Source organism: Oryx dammah, unplaced genomic scaffold, assembly GCF_014754425.2.
Source record: "Oryx dammah isolate SB20612 unplaced genomic scaffold, SCBI_Odam_1.1 HiC_scaffold_20, whole genome shotgun sequence".
Taxonomy (NCBI): domain Eukaryota; kingdom Metazoa; phylum Chordata; class Mammalia; order Artiodactyla; family Bovidae; genus Oryx; species Oryx dammah.
Window position 1 is genome coordinate 17,944,962 of NW_024070204.1, and position 26,437 is coordinate 17,971,398.

The 26,437-nt window shown below is 36.9% G+C and overlaps 1 protein-coding gene across 3 annotated transcripts in view; it reads right to left on the reverse strand.

The window, feature by feature from the left end:
* The window catches only part of CDH18 (cadherin 18), a 602,757-nt gene that overhangs the window by 271,191 nt on the left and 305,129 nt on the right, over positions 1-26,437 (reverse strand). The window lies entirely within an intron of this gene.

A 26,437-nucleotide genomic window follows, 5' to 3' on the forward strand; every position in this document is an offset into this window, starting at 1 on the left:
AGTTTAATATCTGCTTAACTACAAAGTTTTACTTCCATGTTGAAATTTAGACATGACTTTAAGCAAAACTAGTTCTGTACCTTCAAAGGATCCTAGAAATAGATCCTCTGAAAGTACAGAACTAGTTAATACAAAATGCCAAGTTCATCGGACAATCCTTATTAGCAGATCATACATGTACAGTTGGCCCTCCATATATATGACTACTCATATATATGATTGAGAGCAGGAGGAGAAGGGGGTGAGAGGATGAGATGGTTGGATGGCATCACTGACTCAATGGACATGAGTCTGAGCAAACTCCAGGAGACAGTGAAGGACAGGGAAGCCTGGAGTGCTTCGGTCCATGGAGTTGCAAAGAGTGGGATATGACTGAGAGACAACAACAACAATATTTGGTTCCACATCCATAAATGTAACCAACTGCTGGTCATGTTCTATGTTCTGATTTGCAGTGGTTGAATTTCTGGATATGGGACCATGGATATGGATATTGAGGCCCATCTAAAGGGCCTGAGCATCTACAGGTGTTCATGGTAGTGCTGGAACCATTTCCCTTCAGATACTAAGGGATAACTGTATATATAGACTTTTAGTAAAATGCCACGATTTTGGCCTCTAAACAGAATTTTTACATTGAGATGCTAAGTGAAAATATAACTAGTAATTATGCACACTCAGAAGAAAAGGACTGTTATATACCTAAAAGAAACTCTTAATTGTGGATAATAAAACATAATAATAGTGACACCAAATTCTGGTGAGAAATTAGGCCACTCACACACAGCTAGTAGAAATGCAAATTTAGCAAATTCTTAAATAAACATACATTTACCATGTAGCAGCAGCAAATTGTACTCTTGGGCATTTATGCTGAAGTCATAAAAATGTATGTTCAGATAAAAATCTGTTTTACAAATATTCAGAGATATTATTCTTAGTAGCACCAGACTAGAAACAGCTCAAATATCCTTCAATGGGAAAATGATTAAACAAACTATGGCACAATATTATTGAGGAATACTACTCAGCAATAAAAATGAAAAGAATATTAACATAAACATCACCTTGGATAAATCTTCAGGAAATTATGCCTAGAGGGTGGAAAAAGACAACTCACAAAGACTATATACTGTACGAGTCCATGTATTTAACATTCTTGAAGTGATGCAATTTTCAAAATGGATGACAGATTAGTAGTTGCTAAAATCTGGGGCAGAAAGAGTGGAAAGGTGTGGATATAAAAGGGCAAAATGAGGGATCCTGATAAAGCTGCTACTGTTCAGTATTTTGATTATGCATACACAAGAACTAAATATATGCATACACACACAGGTAAAACTAGGGAAATGTAAGTAAGATTGGGTATGGAAAAGGAAATGGCAACCCACTCCAATATTCTTGCCTGGAGAATTCCAGGGATGGGGGAGCCTGGTGGGCTACTGTCTATGGGGTTGCACAGAGTCGGACACGACTGAAGCGACTTAGCAATAGCAGCAGCAGCAGCACTGGGTAAGGAGAAGGCAATGGCAACCCACTCCAGTACTCTTGCCTGGAAAATCCCATGGACGGAGGAGCCTGGTGGGCTGCAGTCCATGGGGTCGCGAAGAGTCGGGCACGACTGAGCGACTTTACTTTCACTTTTCACTTTCATGCATTGGAGAAGGAAATGGCAACCCACTCCAGTGTTCTTGCTTGGAGAATCCCAGGGACAGGGGAGCCTGGTGGGCTGCCGTCTATGGGATCACACAGAGTCGGACACGACTGAAGTGACTTAGCTAGCAGCAGCAGCACCAGCTGCAGCATTGGGGAAAATGGGTAAAGATATAAGAGATCTATGTTATTTCTCATGACAGTATGTGAATCTATGATGATATCAAATTTTAAAGGTTAAAAAATTTGCTTTAGTGCTATTCCATTCTTAGAGCCCTATTTGGACTTGGATGTGTACTATATATATATATATATATATATATATATACACACACACACACACATATATATATATTTTAATATAGCACTACAGTATCTGGCTTGATAAACTTTCCAAAGCTAGTCACAGGTAGATGATCTCTTCCATCATTAAGTATAATAATTACTACTGTGCAACATTAAAGACTTTTGCTGTGTTTCAACACCTGCTCAATACTTATACTCATCTCTCCAAATTGGTCAGAGAAAATCAGTAGGTAGATATTTGTCCAAAATATTGGTATAGGAGGGAGGATTTTCATTTAGTACATCCTTAAATTACAAAAATTAAAATCTATAGTAGGTACCTGGGTCAGACTCTAAAAAGGTAAAAAGCCCATACTGTGTCCAAAATTGCAAAATTATACTAGCCAAATCTTTAATCTTATAGGAAAAATGATGATCATATTGGGCATATAAAAATTATTTAATACTAGGAGTCAGGAAAAAAAGAAGTATAGACAAAAAGCTGTAAAATAATGGCTATTTTTTAAGAAACCACACTTACAAAATTCTCAGGTTTTAAAACTTGCTGTGGCCTTACAATACTGATTTACGTCTAAATAATGTTAATATCTTAAAAGCAGCCCCAAAGGAACCATTCCATTGAAAAAACTGGTTAGGCAAATTTTTCAAGATTATTCCTCATTTACTGTGATAGGCTGGACCACCACAGGAAAGAAAGAGTGTTCTGCTCGGCTTGAGCTGTCTTTAGAAGCTCAGGCTTGTTAGATGAAAGCTGAGACACATGAATGGAGTGACAGGTGAGAGAACAATGAGAAAAGGAGAAATCAAAGAAATCAAAGTAGCCTGGTGGTGTTGACTAAGTGATTGTTGAAAGTACCAAAAAAAGAAGTGGGCAGAGCAGAAAAGAGATCCAGGGGAAAGAAAGAAAATATACTAACTCTCTACCCTAATTCAAAAAATACTGCAATTATCAACTACAGATACCTTGGAACAGTTGGTCTCTTGGGTTTCAGGCAATCCTAGTTGTGCATAAAGCAAAGAATAGTAAATGGCCTCTATCATTGTTCTTTGGTGGCATCTGAAGGTAGCAGCCTGCCACTTTGCGTAAACAGATTGCTGGTTGAGGGAACATAGGCATATGTACAGCACAGCTCAACCAAAAATCAGCCTGCCCTGAACTCATCAAGAGTAGAATTAAATAGCAGGGGTGGAAAATAAATCCTGAATTTACTCAATTGTTCAAAGATTCCCTACCAAGAGGTTTTAGACCAAAAGGGAAACACATACTTATTTTATTTTCTCATTTATTTGGAGGTTTGATGGGAGCATTTTAAGAACTACTGTTACTTCCAAAGGAAGGTTTTTGTTTTTGTTTTTAATATATAAAGAATAAAAACATAGACTGCTTTAGTGTGTGTGTTATGAGTTGAATGATTTCCCCCCTAAGTTCATATGTTACATTGTTAAACTCTAGTTGCTTAAATGGTGACAATGGTGATGCTCCATTGTGTCTGACTCTTTGAGACAGTAAAGACTGTAGCCAGCCAGGCTTCTCTGTCCATGGAATTTTCCAGGTAAGAATACTGGAGTGGGTGCCATTTCCTACTCCAGGGGAATCTTCCAACCCAGGAATCGAATCCATGTCTGTTGCTTCTCCTGAGCTGGCAGGCAGATTCTTTACCACTAGCACCGCCTGGGAACCATATAAAACTGAACCTCATAAATATTTCCCCTATTTCCTTCATAAAATTTCAGAAAATGAACTGAAACAATTTTTCATCTTAGTCATCAGCTCTCTTTTTTTCTCAATAGATTGCTCACCTGGGCAAGGAGTTTGCTTATCAGGCAGCAGTTTATTTATCATGGTTCACTTTACCCAATCTCTCTCCATTTGTCTCTGGCCTGCATGAATGCCCAGTCATGTCTGACTCTTTGTGACCCCATGGACTTTGTAACTTGCCAGGCTCCTCTGTCCATAGGATTCTCTAGGCAAGAATAGTGGAGTGGCTTGCCATTTTCTACTCTGGGGGATCTTCCCGATCCAGGGATCCAACCTGCATCTCTCTCACCTCCTGTATTGACAGGCAGATTCTTTACTACTGTGCCATTTAACAGGTGAAATTGGGTCACTATAGATGTAATTAAGATGAAGTCATACTGCAATAGTTTGGGCTACTAATCTACTATGACTGCTGTCCTTATAAAAATAAGACACTTGGAAAAGATGGATACACACAAACACACACACACACACACACATGAGAAGGACATTATGTGAAGATGAAGGCAGAGATCAAGATGATATTTCCACAAAACAAGGTAAGTCAGATTGCCAGCAAAGCACTAGAAGCTGGAGGTGGGGCTTCAAAAGACCCTCCCCCAGGTCTTTAAGAGGGAATATTGCCCTGCTAATAATACCTAGCCTGTAGACATCTAACTTCAGGAACAGTGATAACAGTAAAGGCATATTTTTAAAGTTTGTGGTTCTTTGGTTTAGCAGTCCTAGCAAACTGATACATTGTGTTATAGCTGCAGTGGGAGGAAAGGACATTTATTCTCAGAATTTGCAGTTGTTCTTTGACTCTGGATAAGAGTCTGAAGTTAAAAGCCAAGAAAAAATGATAATATCCTCTTTGATGCCAGATATATCATAAATGAGATCAAATAAAAAGTTAATTTCACAAATAGAATTAAGTAGAAATTAATGTTATTTGATTTTTTGAACTATTAGGCATTACTAGATCATGGTATCTGGTCCCATCACTTCATGGGAAATAGATTAGGAAACAGTAGAAACAGTGTCAGACTTTATTTTTTTGGACTCCAAAATCACTGCAGATGGTGACTGCAGCCATGAAATTAAAACATGTTTACTCCTTGGAAGGAAAGTTATGACCAACCTAGACAGCATATTGAAAAGCAGAGACATTACTTCGCCAACAAAGGTCCATCTAGTCAAGGCTATGGTTTTTCCAGTGGTCATGTATGGATGTGAGAGTTGGACTGTGAAGAAATCTGAGCACTGAAGAATTGATGTTTTTGAACTGTGGTGTTGGAGAAGACTCTTGAGAGTCCCTTGGACTGCAAGGAGATCCAACCAGTCCATTCTGAAGGAGATCAGCCCTGGGTGTTCTTTGGAAGGAACGATGCTAAAGCTGAAACTCCAGTACTTTGGCCACCTCATGTGAAGAGTTGCCTCATTGGAAAAGACTCTGATGCTGGGAGGGATTGGGGGCAGGAGGAAAAGGGGACGACAGAGGATGAGATGGCTGGATGGCATCACTGACTCGATGGACGTGAATCTGAGTGAACTCCGGGAGTTGGTGATGGACAAGGAGGCCTAGCGTGCTGCGATTCATGGGGTCGCAAAGAGTCAGACAAATGAGAGACTGAACTGAACTGAGTGATCCAACTGTTGGCCTTTCTAAGTAAATTAATTAGCTATATTAGTTATTTTAATGAAGACTTTTTATTCCTGGTTGAAAAGTTTAAATGAAAAAAAAAATCCGTATGTTATATCTATGTCTGAGAAAAGTATTCCACATTGGACCATTCAATTCCTTTCTTCATGCTATCGCCCCTAACTGTATACATAATAGAAAAGGATTATTATCCTCTACAGTGCTAGATCTCCAAAGAAAAATATGGGAAGTGATACTTAGAAGCCCATTATTCCACTAGAATATTAAAAGAAGTATCTAATTTTCTCTGGAAATTATTATATGGGTTTGGTCAATAGATATTAAACTCACAGTACCTTCCCTAAACAACTGGCTTCCAATCAAAGAAAACTTTAAACAGTGCTACATAAGTGTCTTTCATTTTTACAACTGTTTTCATTAAAAACAATAACCACAGAAACATTGCATTTTAAAATTTCATTGGCTATTTAGTGTACTATTTATTTTATTTTCACATTAAATATATCCTACAGTGCACATTTAGGTAATCCCATGCTAGGGATTATAGCCTCTCAGTTGATTTTTGAAACAAAGCTGAAAAGATTCAAGTACATAAAAAAGCTTTCAAGATCTCTTTCCTACAATAAAATTCAAGTCTTGTTTTCTTTGGGGACCACCCTGTGTCATTCTTTTCATGTGGTTTCCTCTTGTACCACTGTTTTACAAATAGCACACATTTTGTAACATTACATATCAATGAGAAACAGAGTGGACTTTTCCCAAAACCTCTAAAGACCAATTTGAAATATTTAATAAGGCATTTTAATACCAAGCAAATATTCTCTGAGATTGAAAATCGTTATGCATGACTTGTCAGAGCTCACAGCTCTGTTAAAATCTCAAGTGAATTAACGTTGAGCAAGAACTTTGAGTAAAAATAAGCTGGAGATTTATGAAGGCTGAGAGTAGCTCTCTGAAGGAATCTCTTAGGGCTTAATTCTCAGAAGATTTTTTTCCAGGGACTGCGAAAAAGTAATAATCATCAAGATACAACTTAAATTTCATTCTACACAGGAGGACTGCAATTTCACCAATAGAGAAATAACATAGTATTCCAGCCATCGTGTAATTTTATAAAGCTTTGAGTGGTCATCCAAGAGTCACTGGATTAAAAAAAAAAAATCCTCTGTAAGCACACTTATGAAACATCTGGGTAACAAAGCAAAATTCACTATTCTAATTATATGTTTTCAGCCATGGCTATTGCTAGTTTTTGTATAGTCTCTTATTTTGAAGATATTTTAATGATGTGGCTGAATTTTTTAAAGTTTTTGTTGAATGTGCTACAGTATTTCTGTTTTAAGATTTGGCTATTTCACCAGGGGGCAGGTAGGACCTTAACTCCCTGGCCAAGGACTGAAACTGCACCCTCTGCATTGGAAGGCAAAGTCTTAACCACTGGACTGCCAGGAAAGCCCCCTGTACTTCAAGTAGAGGTTCAGTTAGATTTGGTTAGATCCTTTTTATGGAAGTACCTAATGTGAGATTCAGCAATACGTGAATTGTGAACTTCCAGATGTTCAAGCTGGTTTTAGAAAAGGCAGAAGAACCAGAGATCAAATTGCCAAAATCTGCTGGATCATCGAAAAAGCAAGAGAGTTCCAGAAAAGCATCTATTTGTGCTTTGGATCACAAGAAACTGAAAATTCTGAAAGAGATGGGAATACCCGACCACCTGACCTGCCTCTTGAGAAATCTATATGCAGGTCAGGAAGCAACAGTTAGAACTGGACATGGAACAACAGGCTGGTTTCAAATAGGAAAGGGAGTACATCAAGGCTGTATATTGTCACCTTGCTTATTTAACTTATATACAGAGAACATCATGAGAAACGCTGGGCTGGAAGAAGCACAAGCTGGAATCAAGATCACTGGGAGAAATATCAATAACCTCAGATATACAGATGACACTACCCTTATGGCAGAAAGTGAAGAGGAACTAAAGAGCCTCTTGATGAAAGTGAAAGAGGAGAGTGAAAAAGCTGGCTGTAAGCTCAACATTCAGAAAACTAAGATCATGGCATCTGGTCCCATCACTTCATGGGAAAGAGATGGGGAAACAGTGGAAACAGTGTCAGACTTCATTTTTGGGGGCCCCCAAAATCACTGCAGATAGTGACTGCAGCCATGAAATTAAAAGACGCTTACTCCTTGGAAGGAAAGTTATGACCAACCTAGACAGCATAGTGAAAAGCAGAGACATTACTTTGCCAACAAAGGTCCATCTAGTCAAGGCTATGGTTTTTCCTGTGGTCATGTATGGATGTGAGAGTTTGACTGTGAAGAAAGCTGAGGACTGAAGAATTGATGCTTTTGAACTGAGGTGTTGGAGAAGACTCTTGGGAATCCCTTGGAATGCAAGGAGGTCCAACCAGTCCTTCCTACTGGAGATCAGTCCTGGATGTTCAATGAAAGGACTGATGCTAAAGCTGAAACTCCACTACTTTGGCCACCTCATGCAAAGAGTTGACTCATTGGAAAAGACTCTGATGCTGGGAGGGATTGGGGGCAGGAGGAGAAAGGGATGACAGAGGCTGAGAAGGTTGGATAGCATCACCGACTCAATGGACATGAATTTGAGTAAACTCCGGGAGTTGGTGATGGACAGGGAGGCCTGGCGTGCTGCGATTCATGGGGTCACAAAGAGTTGGATATGGCTGAGTGACTGAACTGAACTGAACTGAACTGAATGTGAGATTTGATATTACTCAAGTAAACTTTTAATCATATACCATAAATGAAAATATAAGGAAATAATATGTATACAGTGCCAAGGATGTGGGATCTCTCTGCTATATATCATTTAATATAACAATAAGAAGCATCTATTGAGAAAATTACATTCAATGCCATTTTACAGATGGGAATGTTGAGGTTCATAAAGGTAATATAGTTGACAATTTGAGAAGGCAGAATTCAAGCTGGTCTTACTCTTTTCCTATGTGGTATTTTTTTTCCATATTCCATTGCTGCATCCAATCAGGGCTGGATATAGTTACAAAAACTAGATGATAATATCTAGTTGATAATACAATATCTAGTTGATAATATTTATATCTTCTAGACCTTTTTCTTGTCTGTTTGCTTGGTGAAATGTAATGGCTTTCCAGATGCATCTACTTAAAGAGAGGTGGCATTATACCTTACCCTCACTCCCACGCAAACCATAGCCAAAGCCCAAGTCAGTAAATATATTTTGTCAGATGAAGGTGTGTGTAAAATACTTAGGAAGAAGCAACCTCCAGGTACCAACAATAGTGCTGCTGTCTTCTGTAGCCTTATAGAATGCTCACAATTTTCTTGATTTCAGTACAGAGTAAATGGTTGCAGTAAAAACTGACTAGACTGCTGTAATCCCACCAGCTTTACGTATCTTCTAAACGCATCTGCATGCTGTGCTCACATTACTTTCCTACCCTGTTCTGCTCTGCAGAAACCTAACATCCATCAGTAATTAGTGTTTCCCATGTTTGTGCATTAAAGCACACCTGCTGGGGTCAGGTAACACCCACCCTCCCAGCCTTATTGATGCTTCACTCCTTCAGTGGTTGTCTCATAGCCCACTATTTGGTTTTGGCTTCTCTTACCATTTTCTTAACTTGTTTCACCAATTCAGTCCCTTTTATTGAGCTAAATGACAGAGGATCTGATTTTCCCTGATTAAACTCTAATGCAAACAGAAGGTATTAACAGGTTTCTCCCCAACTACCCTTTATTTCTTTTCTGAATAATGATGATACCAAATATTATGATTAGGTTCTGCATTTGATTCTTCTATAGTTAATACTTTCAAATAGGAATCTAGGTAGGGGTGTGTGTGTGTGTGTGCGTGTGTGTGTGTTTACATTCACTAACTAGAAATTACTTAACATATTGGAATCTGACAAATACATCATTTGGAGAGCTGCCTGTGTATGTTTTCTCAGTCATGTCCAACTCTTTCTGACCCCATGGACTCTATCCTTCCAGGCTCCTCTATCCATAGAATTTTCCAGGTAAGCATGCTGAAGCAGGTTGCCATTTCCTTCTCCAGAGAATCTTCCCAACCCAGGGCTTGAACCTGAGTCTCTCGTGTCTCCTGCACTGGCAAGGGGATTCTTTACCACTGAGCCACCTGGGAAGCCTAGAAAGCTGCCTTCTGTATGCAAAATCGACTTTAGGATAGAATGTTTTTTAACCTGGAGGAAAATACATATGTATATATAGTTTGTCTATTTATCTATTTAAATAGCACATAACACTTTAATATTAATTCCCTAGTTTACCATATATGATAATTAAGTCCATTTCATTTGCTAATTTTATATCAACTTCTCATCAAAAATTAAATTTATATCTATAAGTTGCTTTAATTTCCACTCAGGAAAATAATTTCATTAAAAAAAATAAAAGTTGTTAACAAATTCAGCATTATTCTGAATACCTTGTATTTCAGCTAAATTTTCATTCAATAAAAACAAGAGAAAAAATAAAATCAAAACCAATAAACAACAAAACATCTACTACAGACTAGAATACCAGAGACAGAATTATTTTGTCCTTCTTTGCTCACCAAAAATTGGTAATAACGTTTCAGAAGAGTTTAATGAAAGATAATATATATGCTATTACTATATATTATATAAGGTACATATTTAAAGTTTACATTGATTTCAATTATTGAGGAAATAACTCCAATTTATTTTTTACCAGTTAGCTGAAAGATTAATTTTAAACATGATAATAGCCCAGTGTATATATTTCACAGTTAGAAAAAATAAAACATAACAATACAGATATAAAATTAAAATCCTCCTTAATAAGTGCTAAGTTGCTTCAGTTATGCCCGACTCTTTGCAACACTATGGACTCTAGCCCCCAGGCTCCTCTATCCATGGGGTTTCTCCAGGCTAGAGTGGGTTGCCATGCCCTCCTCCACAGGATCTTCCCTACCCAGGGACTGAAACTGCATCTCTTTTGTCTCTTGCATAAGAGACATGTATATATATGAAGACTGAAGATTAGACCTGGTGGCAGAGACTTATTAAACGCTGCTTGGAATCAACAACTTTTCTTTGACTCTGTCAGTTGCTATCTCACCAGCTGCTTTATTCACACAGACTATGAGCCAGAGTGTAAATTTATTTACAAAGCAACAAAGCAGTTCCCAAACAGGTGCTGTTACACCTCTTTACTCAAAGGACAATACAGAAAATTCCTGCTCAATCAATCTCTTATTATTAATTGCATTTATCTTACAGAATGTCTTCAAGAAGTCAAATATGATCTTAGTAAGAAAAATACAACTCCTTTAACCACTCCCCTTAAGAAAAGCAATGTTAGAAATGTCTTACATGTCTTTTCATAACTGTCTTCACTCATTCAAAGGTCTATCTTATAGTTGTGTACATATAAACAGAACTTTATACAACTTTTTCTGTAATAACAGAACATGTCATGGACATTTCCATGCCAGCTAGGTAAATATAATTTTCATATTCATATGATATTCCATAGTGTTTCTGATATGCATTTAGATTCTTCCAGTTGAGTTTCTTTTTGTTTCTGATAACAACTTTCCACAAACAATTGGGTAAAACAAAAAGTATATATTCTTATATTTGTGTTTGCCTTTCCCTGGTCATGTATGCATTTCATGCTGTGATAAACTTCTATAGAAGGAGCACAGATTTTGCAATATTCCATGGTGCTATGTGAAACAGCAGTGAAAGATTTAATGAGACCATTTAGTCAGACTTACACTAATGAACACATCAGTGAGAATGGGGAAACATTCCATTGTGATGGCCTCAAGTAAATGGAATCATAGTTTATATGGTTCCTTTGCCAACTATTGTTCAGTGCACTACCAAAAATTCAATACTAATTTTCTTCCATGAAAAAGCTCAATAGCAAAGTCAGATTAGGATCAGTTTGCTAAAATTTAATAGCAGATTTCTACCAGAGTCCAGATCAAGATAGCAGAGGATAAAAATCCTGAGCTCACCTTCTCCAAAAGACAAACTAAAATTACAGTTACATATAGAACAACTGTCTTCCCAGGTGGCTCAGTGGTAAAGAATCTGCCTTCCAAGCAGGAGAGAGCAGTTCAATCCCTGGGTTGGGAAGATCCCCTGGAGAAGGGAAAGGCTACCCACTCCAGTATTCTGGCCTGGAATTCTCCATGGGGTTGCAAAGAGTTGGACAGGACTGAGCGACTTTCACTTTCACTGAAGACTAGCAGAACAGATTTTCTACAATTAAGGACTTAAGAAAACTCCACATGGAGACCATAGGAGGGATAGAGATGCAATCTGGTCAAATTTACACCCGAGTGTGGCAGTCCACTAGTGAGAGGAATATCACGACTTCATAAGCTTTCCTGAGGGATGAGCCCCCACAGTGTGCTCCCAGTCTGGGAGATGTTCATGGGGAAGATAGGCTTTCATAATGTCTGGATTTGAAAAACAGTGGGGCTTACATCTGGGAGAGCCACAGGAAACAGACATCACTATTGAAGAGCTTACATACAAACTCACCCAAAGTCCCTGTGCAGAGGCAGCAGCTTAAAATGTTCCTGGGTCATGTGAGGAGGAGATTCATTGACTAATTTTAGGACAGGTACTGAGAAGGTATGGAGGAGGTGGAACTTTCTCCAGGGACAGAAATGCTGGTGGGCATCATTTTTTTTTTTTTACCTCTCCTTTCATCTAGCTGGCCCAGCATTGGTGGGCACCCTTTCTGTTACCCTCCACTAAACTAGTTAACATCATGGACCCTGCCCATGTGTTCCTCTGTGGACTGACACCATCACCCCTCCAAAGTACTTCTCACTCTACCCCATCAAGTGTGTGTCTCCAGCTCTGCCAAAGACTTTCCAAAACAGCTCACACTGTGGAGTCCAGCCTAGCACACCAGAAATTGCTGTGAGGCCTCGCAGCCAGTCATGGTGGGGCCAGCTTCCTGCATCACCACCCTCGTGGCAGTGGTGATCATGCCTACAGAAGTCATGACTGGGTCTCACAAACAGTCAGGCAAATTAAAATGGAAAAACAATGTTCTAAAGTCTAGCAGACCCAGCAAAAGCAAGTCAAAGAGGGAAGTTTGTAGCAATAAAGATATATCTCAGGAAACAAGAAAAATCTCAAATAAACCACATAACCTTACACTACAGGAACTAGAAAATGAAGAAAAATAAAGTCCAAAGTTAGTAGAAGGAAGAAAACATTCAGATCAGAGAAGAAATAAATGAAACATAGACTCAAAAAACAATAGAAAGTATCAGTGAAACTAAGACCTGATTCTTTGAAAAGATAAAGAAAATTGATAAACATTTAGCCAGACTCATCAAAGAAAAGAATCAAAAGAAAACACCCAAATAAATAAAACCAGAATTGGAAAAGGAGACATTACAACCAATACCACAGGGATAGAAATATCATAAGAGAAGATAGTATCATAAGAGAATATTATAAGTTATAAACCAACAAATTGAACAACTTTGAAGATAAATTCCTACAAATATGCAATCTTCCAAGACTGAATCAAGAAAAATACAAAATACAAACAAGTCAAACGCTAGTAACAAAATTGAATTAATAATAATAATAAAAGTCCAGGACCAGATAGTTTCACAGGCAAATTCTACCAAACATGTAAAGAAAAATTAATGTCTATCATTCCCAAACTATCCAAAAAATTGAAGACGAAGGACTGTTTCTGAACTCATTGTACTAGGTCAACATCACCTTGACACCAAAACCAGAGAGAAAACCTATAACACAAACATACACACAAATATAGACCAATATCAATATCACTGATAAACATAGATGCAAAAATCCTCAACAGAATAAGCAAATCAAATCCAACAATACATTAAAAAGGTCATATATTATGATCAAGTGGGATTTATTCCAGGAACACAAAAATAGGTCAATATTTGCAAATCAGTTAATGTGATAAATCACATTAACACTCTGGAGAATAAAAATTAAATAAAGCAGATGCAAAATGGCATTTAACAAATTCACCATTACCTCATCTTTAAAAAACCTGAACAAAGTACATGTAAAGAGAACATACCTCAACATAATAAAGAGTGCAAAATATTTAAACATAAAGAGGTAGGCCATTTAGCTTATGAAACCATAAAAGGTCTAGACTGATCACAGAGTTCTCTCCATACCAGGTTATGAGAGCAAGAAAATATTTGCCATTTACTAAGATAGGAAATGAAATTTATCTGAGAGAAAGTCAGTGGATCACAAAAGGACTTGCAATTAAGACCAAGAACAGGCAACTATGACCATCATGGACTGTGGCCTGAAAACCAGTGGGAACAAAGATCCCTGGTAGACAAGAGCAGAAACCTATGTGGTCAGTATGACTTCTCTAGCCTTGATCGCTGTATGATCACTGTATACCTGCCTTCTGGGCACTGGGTATTTTATTCTGGACCTCTTTGCTGGGCATGTTCTCCATAGCTCATGCTGAACCTTCTCGGTATACCTGAACAATGACCATTCACCCAACTCCTAGTCACTATGCCTTTACTCTACAGCTGATTACTATTCTTTCACTCTATACCCAACACCTTGAAAATGGCAAAACCACCCCAAAGTGTCTCAGAAAAGAAAGTTGAGTTTCAAAATAAAATTAGAAATCAAATTAAATTAAAGGTTAGGTTAAATGTACTGCACATGAGTTTTTAGAATGAAATTTCAGCATTATATGTCCTAATATTATAATTTCACACTTAAAATATTTTTATTTTATAATATTCCATAGTAATTTCCATTTATGAACTTTTATTAAAATATAGGGGCAATAGAATAGACTAATTCATAGTAGAAGTGGTAGTTGAGTAGTGGCCAGTGTCTAACATGAGTTTTTTGTTTTGGTGAATTTCTCCAGGAAGGAAAGAATGAAGAAAGGAAAGGGAGAAAAACAATAAAGTGGCCATAAATATGATACATTTTATAAAATGTTAGTAAATGTTTCCAAATGTTAACAATAATTTTAACAAGGAAATTCATAAATATGTTTATGTGATAAAAATACAGAGAAAACATCACATGGAATAATAGCTCTTCACCTCTATAAAACATTATAATTTGTCTTTATTCCATATAGATTTTAAATGCCTATTAGCTACCATGTTTGTGATAGTTCGTTAGGTGCATATGACACAGAAATAAAATAATAAAACAGTGAGATGTCTACAAATCAGTAAAATACAAGATCAAATTAATGTGTAATATAAAGCACGTACATGTGTGCTCAGTTGCTAAGTCATGTCTGACTCTTTGAGAACACGTGGTCTGTATTCTGCCAGGTTCCTCTGTCCACGGAATTTTCCAGGCAAGAACACTGGCCTGGGTTGCCATTTCCTTCTTTGAGGGATCTTTCCAGTCCAAGGATTGAACCCACATCCCCTGTGTCTCCTACACTGGCAGTGGATGATTTACCATTGAGTCACCTGGGAAGCTCATAATATAAGGTAGCAAGTAATAAAACAATAAGCCCAGGATGCTCTAAGTTCAGTTATAGTAAGAATGTAAGCTGCATTTTTAAAAAGCATTATCTCCATGAAGAGAGTATTTAGTTCCAAGACTAATTTATACACAAGAATGTTCCTTTATCCATCATGAAAATTTCACCCATTACATTTTTTACAATTACTTGAATGTAAGTTGAATCTAGAACTGCCCAAACTGGTTTACTTTGTATTTGCATTTCCTACACCAAGGTGCATACATCTGAAAATCATTTGGAGATATATTTTTAAAAACATAATATGCAGCATTAATTTTTATAAACTGTGTCCAGCTTATGGTCAAATAATTTATCTATTCCAGTGAAGTACTTTCTATAATGAACTGAGCAGTTTTTTGGGGGAATTCCAAGTCAAGTCTATGTTCATAAAAAGAAAATGAAGAAACAAAGGAATCAGAAGCAGCATAAAATGCAATCTGGTAGATCATATCAATCATTGGATAAAAGTGAGAAAATAAATTGGTTTTAGGGTCTTTCTTGAAACACAAGTGCAATTATTTATAGGAAAATAAATGAATAATTGCTCTATAAAGTAATACAACTTTTTTTTAACCAGATATCAGAACAATGATGTTCTAAACATTAGGGTGGTTTATTTTTATAAACTTTTTTCTCCAGACATAAGTGTAGGTAGAAAAGACTGACATGTAATTATTCAATAAATATTCATAAAACATTGTTTCAAGTGATTTACAGTAATAGAATACAGCAAAAGTAGAGTAGTGGAAGTTCTGAGCCTTGTCTTCAAAAACATCTGAAGCTTCTGCTCTCACTCTCCTGAAATGCTACCCTAAGAATAAATATGAAGTATTTCCCCCCACTACACAGGTTGCCTTTTCTTTATGTTGATGGTTTCCATTGCTCTGCAGAAACCTTTTAAAGCCTCACTTGTTTATTTGTGCTTTTAGTATCAAATTGAAAAAGCCCATTACTAAGATTAATATCAAGTTTACCCACTATGTGTTCTTCTAGGAGTTTTTGGTTGTGTCTCACATTCAACTTGTCTTTAATTCATTTTGAGTTTTTTTGTGTGTGTGTGTTTGATGTAAGACAGGGATTCAGTCTTGCATATCGCTATCCAGTTTTCCTGACCCCAGAAGGGAATGGCAAACCCACTCCAGTATTCTTGCCTGGAGAATCCCATGGACAGAGGAGCCTGGTGGGTTATAGTCCATGGGGTCACAAAGAGTTGGACACGACTGAGTGACTAACATACATACATACATATACTTTGCCTCACTATATATTCTTAGTTCTTTTGTCAACAATTCACCAACCACATATGAATGGGTACTTCTGAGCTCTTTATTCTGTTTCATTGATCTATGGATGTTTTTCTGCTGATGCTGTTTTTCTGCTGATGCTGTACTGTTTTGATCACTACAGCTTTATAATATGGTTTGAATTCAGGAGTGTGATGCCTCTACATTTATTCTTTCTCATGATTGCTTTGGTTATTTGGAGCCTCTTGAGGATCCATACAAATTTTAGGATTGTTTGTTCTATTTCTATGGAAAACAATATTGAGGTTTTCATAGGGATTTTGTTAAATCTGTAGATTACTTTAGGAAGTAAGGACATTTTAACAAAACTCTTACAATCTATGAAAATGGAATACTTTTCTATTTATTTGGTCTCCTTCAATTTCTTTCTTCAATATCTTATAATTTTCATTGTACAGATCTTTGACCTCCTCTAGTATATTTACTCCTAAATATTTTATTCTTTTTGATGTTATTTTAAATGGAATGATTTTCTTAATTTATCTTTATAATATAAAATGAATGATATTCTGAGCCATAAATTCTGGTGTGGTTTGTTACAAAAGAAAAGCTAACTGATAGAGAGGAAAAGATATGAGAAGGAAGTTAAGAAGGAAATTTTTCTCCAATATATGATTGATCACTTGTCCTATGTAACTGTTCATATTCACTCTGATCTACCATGTGGAATTGTAAAGTCAGCTTCACTTTACTGAAATTATCTTATCCTGAAGTTATGCCCCAGGGTAATAATTTTAAAATGGCTACTATAATCCTGGAAGATATCCAGGTGAAGCTCCCAAGATGTTTAGGCAGAACTAAATCAGTTCCCCAACAAGCAGCACAATAAAATAAGCACAGCTGGTGTCTCTTCTTGTTGCTTTGCAACAAAGAACACAGCTGCAAAAGGAAATAGGTCTGGGGTTTAGAGATTGGAAGGGAACAAAAAAACATGAAAATGATTAGAGATGTTTTACTAGATCTACGAAGGGACCTTACAGAATATAAGGGTCATGTGGTAAAATTTCATATCCTCTCCCTATATGCCAAATTAAGTTTTAGTACTCCACTGAATTAGAGTTTATAAATGTCATATTCATAATTTTATAAAATATTTTGTTCTCCCTCCAATGAACTGAAAACAATTATTCCTAAAATGTGTTACAATTTTAAAATTGTTTTCAAGTAAGGTTTATTATTGTATATTTCATTGGCATACAGAAAAGAATAGGTAGAAATCTATTTATTTCCTTATAGATACATTTCTGTGAAAAACAAAGATGTAAAATTTATTTCCAAGATTGTGATCTGGTATGATTTTTTTTGAAACAATTTCTATATACAAAGGATTCTTTAAATTTAAGGTGATTACAATGCAACAAAATTAATGCTTTAAACTTTGTACTAAAATCTGATTCCAGGCAAAATTAAAACCAGAATTGCAGAAATGTGGGTATACTTACATAAAAAAGAGACAAATGTATGTGTTTTTTTTTAAAAAAAGATTTACCAATACACACAATTTAAAAAAAAAAGACCCTTACTAATTTTGTGATAATAATATATGCTATTGTAATATGATATTGTAATATCACTAAATATCTTAAAACAGATGCCAGTCCATCTGAGAGTGGCAATGCCATTTACAAATAAGATTTATCCATTCTTTCTTTATTTCCCAAAGCCACACATGAACCTGAACACTGACTCCAAAAACAAGAATAATTTCATCTCAGATTTTTTTTCCTTTTTATTTGCAATGCCAATCAGTAATATTAACTTTCATCATTTCATATTTTTAGGAGTCAGTTCTGAGCAACTAGACTTTTAATAAACTTATAGAAAATCAAATTAAAGAAGTGCTTCTATAGAATAACGGATAGGAGATGGTAAAATCATCAAGACTGGAATGATAATAAACCACATACCACAGAAAAAAGAACAAAATATATGTTAAATGTGTACTGATAAAATGTATACAAGCCTCATCATAGTCCTCGCATGTTATATTTTCCCTCTATGATATTATAATGTCATTCTGTCCACATAAGTTCATTTTGTTGAAGGCAACCATATTTTTAGATAAGTTTAAGAGAAAGCAAAATGATAGCCAGTAGCTTACTAGACACCCATCATAACCCCAAAGGGTCCTTTTTAAATCAATGCTATAAAAACAGGCTTTTTTTTTTTTTTAATGAGAGCCACAGTGACTCTCATGCAACCACAGTTACTCTTTCTATAAGCACAAATACTTTACACAGTGGTTTTCCTTGCTATTTTCATAAAGGTATCTATTCAAATATAACAATTAACATCTAAACATGAAAACTGCTTACCCGGCAGATAGAATTGGTTTTGGTCACAAGTATATAGAGTGAGGGAGAAGGAAATGGCAACCCACTCCAGTGTTCCTGCTTGGAGAATCGCAGGGACAGGGAGCCTGGTGGGCTGCCATCTATGGGGTTGCACAGAGTCAGACACGACTGAAGCAACTTAGCAGCAGCAGCAGCAGCCTATAGCATGAGCATTTTAACACCATGGGATTTTCTTGGACAAGTATTATTTCTTAATAAGTATTTCTCCCATTCATGTTTCTACTTTGAAATTGTTTTATTATTTTATCTCGCATGTTTCTTAGGAGAGTGATTCTCAGCTGTCAGCAATTTTGGCCTCCAGAGATCTTCTAGCAAGACATCACAGTAAGGCAGCAAGAGGAGAGATGTTGTTGGAATCTAACGAGTAGAGAGACCAGGGATGCCGCTAAACATCCTACAATACACAGGACAGTCCCCCATAACAAAGAATTATCCAGTCCAAAATGTTAGTAGTGGCAATGCTGAAAAACCCTGTTTTGGAAGGATATGATTCCCTAGATAATAGTTGAAATTACATGGTGTATGTAAATGCAAGAGATAAAGGAAAACCTTATATTAGAACATGCATCAAAAGAACTTCAGTTTATTTTGCATCTTTCTTTATTAAAATACCCAGAATGTCAAGACTTTGTCTGCTGATTATTACTCACTGACAAGATATATACAACCAAATCATGCTTTTCTCACAGGCAACACAACACACAGCAATTACTGGGAGGGCTCCACAATCATTTCTTAGCACTGTGGATATACAAGAAACAACAATCTGATAAAAACGTGCACGCATGAGAAGTCCCTGGAGCTGCTTTCTCTTGCCTCCTCTGTTTTCTCAGAGCACATTTTGCAAAGCTCTACAGGGAACTCGTCATTTGTATGATGATTCTACTTATTCTTCCTTTACCCCACAGACACACACACACACAAACTCTAAGCTATATAACTGCAGGGAAGAGAAAGGAATTGTCCTTTATGCAAAATGCATTTATTTTTTCTCCTCATCTAAGCAAAAAAAAAAAAAAAAAAGTCCATGTTTTATATAAGATTCAGAGGATATCTTCTCTGTCTGCAAGCAGGGCTCTCAGTCCAACTGTACTGTTCCTCTATTTTTTGCTTATCAAACGCCATATTGAAAATGTGTTTACATATCTGCAACCTGCTCAAATGTAGGTACTTTTTATTTTTTTACTGTTTTATAACTAGACCATATCACAGTTCTAAGCATACAAAGTTCCTTCCCTCTCTCTCCTTTCCAGAAGAATCAGACAACTTAAAGAATAAAGCTTTTTTTAAGGACTGGATGATCCAAAACTCAATTAATGTGCATATGGTAAAACCAGTGATCTTATTAGGCACCTTCTATTGTGAAAATTTTGTTGTCAACTATCCCACTCTTGTAAGCTATTATTAGTATTGGAAATTGATATAGCTTTAAATATGAATGCTATTATTTTTTATGATCATATGTCACTTCTTATTATTATTTCACAAATAACATATATACATATACATATATATCAGTTTAACAAAGAAGAATCATGACGTACTTCTGTTACACCAAATAAAACTGCAGCCTTTTTTTTTTAGAAGTAATTGCTTTTACTGATGTGTGTGGTCACCATATATTTCTATGTGTGCATTCATATTCAGGAACACATATTCATTTTTTTAAAAAAAGGATGCTATTCCACACAGATTTCTGAAAAATTTCTCACTAAAATACTCTGGATCTTTGAATGTCAGCATACACAGTTTAAATTCATTCATTTTAAGCCTGCCTAGGGTATCACTGTATGAATAATAATTTGAGAACTTCACTGTACTTTAAGTATGTTTTCTACTTTTCACCTCTGTGAACAATACTACAATGGGCAACTTTCAACATACAACTTTAGATATCCATGTCAGTATATCTACAAAAGAGTCTTCTATTATAAACTTATGTTCTTTTAAAAATTTTGATAGATATTGCCAAACTACCCTCCAAAAAACTATGGAAATCAACATTTCTGCTAATAGTTCTGCACACTAATAATTTTGTGAATTATCAAATTTGCATACTGGATAGGCAAACATTGCTATCTCTTTCTCCTTTGAGCTGTTTAAATTCCTAGTGAAATTTGAAATATTTTAATACAATTAACATTTATTTTCCTATGAATCTCCTGCTAATGTAATTTCCCCATGCTCATTTGATTGTAGTGCATTTTTCTTATTGTTGAAATCATAAGAATGAATAAACAAATGAATTGTTATACTCAGTTGCTCATTTGTGTCTGACTCTGTGTGACCCCATGGACTGTACAGCCCATCAGATTCTTCTGTCCATGGAGATTCTCCAAGTAAGAATACTAAAGTGGGTTGCCATGTCCTCCTCCAGGGGATCTTCCCAACCCAGGGATCGAACCCAGTTCTGCCACACTGTAGGGGAACTCTTTACCCTCTGAGATACCAGGGAAGCCCGAAACAGTTTCTTATGTAAGGAAACTTAGTACTTTGTCTGCCCTATGTGTTTGTATTTTAGCTTATCTTTCATCTTATTAGAGTTAACATAATTATTTGATATCTTTATTTTCAACTGTTTATTCATTTAAATTCATATCTTATTTCTTACTGACTATTGGATTCATATCTTACATTAAAAATCCTTCATCACATTTGTTTGTTTTACTTTTCAGTGGTTACATTTTTATAAGCTAGATCATGGCATCTGGTCCCATCACTTCATGGGACACAGATGGGGAAACAGTGGAAGCAGTATCAGACTTTATTTTGGGGGGGCTCCAAAATCACTGCAGATGGTGGCTGCAGCCATGAAATTAAAAGACGCTTACTCCTTGGAAGGAAAGTTATGACCAACCTAGACAGCATATTCAAAAGCAGAGACATTATTTGCCAACAAAGGTCCATCTAGTCAAGGCTATGGTTTTTCCAGTGGCCATGTATGGATGTGAGAGTTGGACTGTGAAGAAAGCTGAGTGCGAAAGAATTGATGCTTTTGAACTGTGATGTTGGAGAAGACTCTTGAGAGTCCCTTGGACTGCAAGGAGATCCAACCAGTCCATCCTAAAGGAGATCAGTCCTGGGTGTTCATGGAATGACTGATGCTGAAGCTGAAACATCAGTACTTTGACCACCTCACGCGAAGAGTTGACTCATTGGAAAAGACTCTGATGCTAGGAGGGATTGAGGGCAGGAGGAGAAGGGGACACAGAGGATAAGATGGCTGGATGTGATCACCGACTCAATGGACATGAGTTTGAGTAAACTCTGAGAGTTGGTGATAGACAGGGATGATGCGATTCAAGGGGTTGCAAAGAGTCGGACATGACTGAGCGACTGAACTGAACTGAACTGATTTTTATAAGCATATTGAATGTTTCAGTTTTATATACCTTAATTACAGATTTATTTACCATTTATATTGTTCTTAAGTGTTGGGGAAAACACAGTTACACATCACCCAACACTATAACCATGCCTAGTCTGAACTCCACTCCTTAGCTCAGTTCATACAGATACTTTCCACACAGAAAGTGGCCCTGGACTATTCCATTCACCTCACGGTCTACACCGTCTACACCGTCTGGTTTATTAAGGTTTTTCAGCTACCTGGAGCTTTTTCTTCCCCCATACTATCTCTGATGTATGTATTTTGGGGTTGTGAGAGGGATTCGTGTTAAAAAAGCATTCCCTTATTGGACCCTCTAGGGATTAAATTCTGGTATAAATGAATAGCTATTCCTTTATTTTCAGGCAATATTGGATGAATTTTCCTTTGTATGGTATGCTGATATTTAGTCGCTAAGTCGTGTGTGACTCTGTAACCCCATGAACTGTAGGCTCCTCTGTCCATGGGATTTCCCAGGCAAGAATACTGGAGTGGGTTGCCATTTTCTTCTCCAGGGAATATTCCCAACCCAGGGATTGTAACCATCACAAAATACTATCTCTTGAACAAGAGGAACATTATAATAATATCAAATCTATTCCAATGAATTAGGAAGGGGATCCTTAACTCTGGCCCAGTAAACTGTATGGATCCTGGAACACACTTTTCCTTGTTATAATTATTCCACAAATAGCTTGATCTAGATTTTGTGTTTTTTTTTAACTGTATTGAAAATAGAAACTCAAAAGCTGAAGCTTAGACATCTCTTCCATTTGCACTTCTTACTAACCCTGTGATCTTGGGGAAATTAATTAATTCTATATTATTAGTTTTATCCTCTGTAAAACAAGAATAATTTGTAATGCTGACCTCAAGATGATACAAGCATGGAATTATTACGAATGACATGCAATGTCAGATACATAGTAAGTGCGCAATAAATATTCCTTGGAGTTGTTTTCAATGATTCTCATCACAACTGCTGTGGCCTCATGTGGTCTCAGACTTCAACAAACCTAACTGGATATTTTATAGTAATCAACTTTTGATTTTCTGCAAATCTCAAAGTCAACATTCAAAACCTCTATCTCTTTTGATCCACTGATTAAAACTTTATGGAGTCAGTCAGTTCTGTAGTTGATAGGAAGCAAGATTTAGTTATCTGAAATCAACTATTGGCTTCACCACAGACAGAAAGAAAAAGTGCTGCCCCAGCAAAATCATCTTGCATCACAATTATACAGTAGAGATGGTAAACAGGAATGATTTTATGCATCATTCCCAAATCAAGCAACTTAATACAACTATATCATATTAACCTCATCATTGTTCTGTGATGCTAAAATCTTTCCTGCCATTCCTTTGCATTCAGTGTTAGATTCAATTCTCTAGTTACTGTGCTGTGTGCTGTGCTTAGTTGCTCAGCTGGGTCTGACTCTTTGTGACACCAGGGATTGCAGCCCGCCAGGCTCCTGGCTTCATGTTAAAACCGAGAATTTGTCTGAGTACCAATTCAGACTGAACACAGCTGCGTACATCTGAAATCCAACTCGATAACATAAAAAGACAAGATTTATTTTCTTAAGGAAGCTCTTGGGAGTCACAGACCAGGTCTGGAGCATCAGTTCTGAGATGGATCATCCTTCCGGGCCCATTTATCTTTCTGAACCATCTCACTTAGCAATAGGCTTTCATCTTTATGGTTGCAAGTGGCTGCTGTATCTTGAGACCACATCTGCTTTAGGCAACAAGGAAAATGGCAACGGGTAAAATATCCATGCCAGGTGTGTCTTTTTGGCAGGAAGCCTGTATCTTTCCTGAAAGTTCCACCTACTAGCCTCCACTTAACATCCTACTATTTAGAATTACATCACATGGTCATTTTTAGGTGAAAAAAAATTGTAGTAAATGTAGTAAACATTTAATTCTGCATAGTGTAAACCTAAGCAAACTGTAGGGAATGAGAGGCCGAATATTAAATAACTAACATCATTTACCTAAAGGGAAGAAGCATGATTCTATTGTTTGTGTCAAATGGCATATTCTTTAAATTTTCATTTTTAATTAGAGGATAATTACTTTACAATTTTGTGATGGTTTCTGCCATACATCAACATTAGTCAGCATCAAGTATTCATATGTCCGCTACCTCTTGAAACTCCCTCCTATTTCCCTCCGCATCTCACTCTTGTAGGTTGTCAAAGACTACCAGCTTTGGGTGCCCAACATCAAACAGCAAATCCCCACTGACTGTTTTACATATGACAATATATATGTTTCAATGCTATTCTTTCAAATCACCCCACCCTCTCCTTGCAGCAAATGTCATATCTATCAAGAGTATTAGAGAACAACACTCTTCTAATCGCTCCTCCTGCCTCCAAGCTCATTCTGTAAAACCTCTTACATTAGAGACCGGCAAACTTTTCCTGTAATAAGCAACACAGGAAATGTTTCAGGCTCTGTGAGCCATATGTTGGCAGCAACTATAGCTCTGCTACCACAGTACCTAGACTATCATAGGCAAGATTTAAATGAATGGGTACAGATTTGTTCTAATAAAATTTTGTTTACAAAAACAGACAGTGAGAACCTACTGTATAGCACAAGGGGAAAAAAGAAGGTAGAATCTGTTTGGAAAACATATATTAAGTTAACCTTAAAAAATGTATTCCCATATGCATTAGGTACACACACATACTATTTGATTTCACTTTTACGAGCTACCTAGAATTGTCAAATTCATAGAGTCAGAAAGGACATTGGCAGATGCCAGGGGCTGGGGGCAGGAGTCAGGGGGGCGAATGGGAGATTAGTGTCTAATGAGGACAGAGTTCCAGTTTTGCCTCTGTGCTCAGTCTTGCCTGACTCTTTGTGATCCCCGAGGCAGTAGCCCTGCAGGCTCCTCTGTCATAGGGTTTCCAGGGCAAGAATACTGGAGGGGGTCGCCATTTCCTCCTCCAGCGGATCTTCCCCACTCAGGAATTGAACCCTCGTTTCTCACGACTCTTACATTGCCAGCTGTGCATTCTTTACCACTGTGCCGCCTGGGAAGCCCCACATTCCAGGTTAGGAAGGTAATAAAGTCAAGGGATCCATGATGGGGAGTGCTGAACAACAACGTGAATGTACTTATTGCCTCTGAACTGTACAATTAAACATGGTTAAAATAGTATGTTTTATATTATGTGACTTTTACCACAACAAAATAGAAACAAACAACAACAACAACAACAAAACCAGCAGGCTGGACTTGTGTCCACTGTCATGGTTTGCTGATCCCTTTTGTACCATATTACTAGCTATTTTGTGGTTCTTTTTGTGTATTTATTTCTAAAATCAGAGGCAGTGCAAATATCACTTATTCTTAAGCCCACAATGTAAAACAAATTCTTTACTATGCTAACCTCCATATCACTTTCTATATGTTCATATTACAGTGTGCAGTAGATGCTATTATGATGTTTTATGTGTTTATATTTCCACAATAAGTTCAAAAACACACACATACACACACAATATGATTTCCAATATTCAGCCTATAGCTTGCCATACTGTTTCACCAGAAATTACGCCTGGACTCACGGTACAAGACAGACTGAAAGCCTCCTCTGCTTTGTCCTTTTTCCCCAGTACTTTCAGGCATTAACTTTTCTCCTTCAACCAGGCTTGTCTCTCTAAAAGAACTTAAAAATATAGTTGATCTTGGAACAATTTGGGGATTCGAAACACCAACTTCCCTCCTGCAGTCAAAATCCATATGTAACTTGTTACAGTTGGCCCTTGAATAGAAGGTTCCTATAAGGGGACTCGCACAGTTCACACCTGTGTCACTCAAGGGTCAGCTATATTAGTATTGCCCATTCCTACCCTTCTCTCCAAGTCTTAGATGAGGGCTGAAATGTTTTGGCTTGCTTCTAAGTCCTTCAGCCTTTGCTGCAATGATTTCTTCAAGCTTCATGATTCCTAAAAGCCCAGTATCATTCACCATGCTCACATGTACTCACTTAGATTTAACTGTGTTCACACACAGGTATATATATTAGATTGCACTTATAATAACTTTTTTCTCCTCTTATTATTTTCTTTGGCTTTTTGATCTCTGTTTTGATTGATTTCAACTATTTTCTATGTCAACTATTTTCCCAAGCATTTCTCTAGATAAAGTTGGAGGATGATATGGACTACCCTGGTGGTTCAATGGTTAAAACTTCACACTTCCAGTGCAGGAGATGTGGGTTTGACCCCTGGTCAGGGAACTAAGATCTCCCATGCGGTATGGTGCAGCCAAAAAATTCTTAAAAAGGTAGAAGGATGATATATTTTCTGGATTCCTTTCTATGTATTTCTTTCATGCTAACAGATATATCATGTTTTTGATTGAGTGAAGGATTTGGTGTTCAGTCTTTTCTCTGAAGGCTGACAGTGGTATTAAATTATTAACCACATTCCAGTATTTCAAGTGAAAAATATGCT